This window comes from Tupaia chinensis, unplaced genomic scaffold (genome assembly GCF_000334495.1).
Source record: "Tupaia chinensis unplaced genomic scaffold, TupChi_1.0 Scaffold000523_1, whole genome shotgun sequence".
Classification (NCBI taxonomy): domain Eukaryota; kingdom Metazoa; phylum Chordata; class Mammalia; order Scandentia; family Tupaiidae; genus Tupaia; species Tupaia belangeri.
In genome coordinates this window covers 2209904-2212863 of record NW_006160036.1, presented here as the reverse complement: position 1 = coordinate 2212863, position 2960 = coordinate 2209904, and the positions used below count along the sequence as shown (strand labels likewise).

Genomic DNA, 2960 nt, shown 5'->3' with positions numbered 1-2960 from the left:
TAACTTTATATATTTAATTTGCCCAGAGAAGATGAGTGTGTGTGTGTGTGTGTGTGTGTGTGTGTGAGAGAGAGAGAGAGAGAGAGAGAGAGAGATCGTGCGCGCTGTGAGAGAAAGAGAAAGCAAGAAAGCAAGCCACCAGATCCGGGACTCGAACTGTGTTGAGGTAGGTCATGTGGGAGTCTAGCACCCTTAACCACCATGCTACCTGCTAGTCCCTCTATGTTTTTTAATTGTCCTTGGATAGAGGACATATCAGATAGTAAACTGATAAGAACAGATACTACACTTGATCTCAAGTATCTATTTTAATGAACAGGGACAGAAAGAGGCAAGGGCTATCCTAAAAGGCCAGCAGATAGCCTATCTGTGGTCTTTAACACAAGACTCCTTTTTTCACTTTTCTTCCCTTTTCAGCTTCGTGAGATTCTTTCTAGTCTCCAACGTCTTCCTTTTCCCTGCTTTGAGACAGGCATGCCCCAGGTCCTCCCTGGGAGTCACAGCAGGGCTCACAACACCGCAGGGCTTCTCAACCCTCTGGCCTAGATAGACTGTGATACACCTGAACTACCAGCTTCCAGGGTTTACCAGCTCTGCCGAAGGGAACAAACGGTGGCCTTGCACCTTTACTTTTATTTGAGAGAGAGAGAGATTTTTGCTACAGGGTGCGTATGCTACTGTTTATTAAAAAGAAAGAAAGAAAACAAAACAAACAAAAAAAAACAGAAAAAAGGAAGGAAGGAAGGAAGCACTACCAGCTGTCTTGCCTATGATCCACTAGCTGTTAAATAAAAAAAAAGCATTACCCAGGGTAGTCATTTCAGAGTTCTCCTAAATGCAATTAAACATGTCGAGAGTCCACTTATTAGAGTCCACTTATTGGTTCAGTTTCTAGAGACATCTAAAAAGACAACAAAGGTCATAGTCCTCTTTGGTTAAAATACTTGAAATATCTGAGATCAAAAGAGCAGGGAGAAAATTATTTTCAACTTATTCAACTGGAAATAATAGAGGAAGTTGAATAACACGCCATAGTCAGTAGTTTTGGGGTTTTTTTTTTTGGAGAGGTTTTTGCGATAGGGCGCGTACACTCCCCAGAAAGACAGGACAGAGAGACAGAAAGTGAGAAATCACCCCCCAGGGGTATGGCCATGCCATAATCCCTTCTCCTCCATTTTCCTCTCAGGATCTTAGGCACGCACACAGGAATGTACACACATGCACCCAGGGTGAGTTTAAGCCATGGGGTCCGGGACTTGAACCACAGTGTCCAGCAATGTAGCCATTACGCCATCTGCTGCTCTCGTCACTAGATTTTTTTTTTTCACCACTCGATTTTCTTTTTTTAAGAGAGTGCATGCATGCACAAGAGCGAGACAAAGAGAGAGATAAGGAGAAACAGATACAGAAGCACCCTAACAGGGTCTCCTCACCCACGATCCCCTTTCCCCAGGCCTCCGGCTCTTGGGTGCCTGTGCATGGACCCAGCATCCTGTACTAAAACCTTCACCTGGCCTAACCATCAGACACAGGGGGCATATCTGACACAGAGCTAATTCAATAGAGCTCATTCATTCTTTTTTATATTGTTACTGAAATATAATTCACGTATCATAAGTCACCCCTTTTTCGGTTTATTTCTCCCATGAGAGAGATAGAGAGAGAACCCCAGAAGAGTGTTCAGGGTACACCCTAGCCACGCTGGATCACAGGCACAAGCACACACATGGCATGCACAGGGAGACCTTGAAACACAACCCATGTGGCTTCATGTTTTAAGCCGCCAGGTCTGGGACTCGAATCACAGTCAACTACATGGGAGTCCAGTGATGTAAACATGCCATCTGCTGGTCCCCTCCACCTGTTGTATATTCACAGAGTTGTGTGACCATCATCACTATCTAATTCCTGAACGCTTTCATCACCCCAATAGAAACCCTGTATATTAGCAGTCGTTCTCCATTTCTCCCTGGCCCCAGACATCTGGTAAAAATTAATCTACATTTTTTTTTATATTTATTTATTTCTCCCATTATCAAGAGAAAAAGAGACAGACAGACAAATAGTACATCCAACAGGGGCTTGAGGCTGCAATCCATCCCCAGCATCATGGGCACAAACATGCCTAGCACACCGAAGGTCTCAGGATACGACCCTGAAACTTTCCCACATGAGTCAGTTTTGTATGTTTTGGGGGTTCCTCACTGTTATAAAATGCATATTTCAGTATTTCATTCCTTTTCAAGGCTGAATAATATCCCAGTGTATGGAAAATGTATACTCATTTTGCTTATCCACTCATTGGTTAACGGGCATTTGGGTGGCTAGGAGAGCCCGATTTTTGAAGCCCAAGGACTCTTAACAGTCAAGGGCATCTTTGGCATGAATGCTGTCAGCCTTTTGACTATGGCCCTTCCAGACACTTCTTATTCATCTTACCCAGTTTTGTTTTTCTGTTTTTTTAAAGAATCATTTTATTTAACTTTATTTATTTATTTATTTTTATTTGACCAGAGAGGGACAGAATGAGAGAGTGACAAAGTGAGGGAGTAAGAGAGAGAGATAAAGCGAGACAGCAAGCTGCCAAGTCCAGGACTCAAACTGCAGTTGGCCATGTGGGAGTCCAGTAGCCCCTACCCTGCCCAGTTCTGAGCCAGGGTCACTCACTCAACAGATGCTCAGAACCCCCACTCTGAGCCAGGCCCCAGAAATACAGAGGTGAATGCCACAGGGCCTCGCTCTCCAGAAACTCTGCAATCTTGCTCTAAGAGACCCCTTTAAATAAACACTTGGGACCAGCATGTGACATAGTGGTTAAAGTGCTGGACTCCCACACAGACAACCACAGTTCAAGTCCCAGACTTGGCAGCTTGCTTTCTCACTTTCTGTCTCTCTGATGAGTGTACATGCCCTGTAGAAATCTTCAAGATAATAATAATGATGATAAATAAAAATAATCC

General features: G+C 43.9%; 1 pseudogene; it reads right to left on the bottom strand.

Moving 5' to 3' along the window:
* Window positions 1–209: 209 nt before the first annotated feature.
* Window positions 210–332, bottom strand: LOC114009349 (uncharacterized; annotated as a pseudogene).
* Between the last annotated feature and the right edge of the window lie 2628 nt (window positions 333–2960).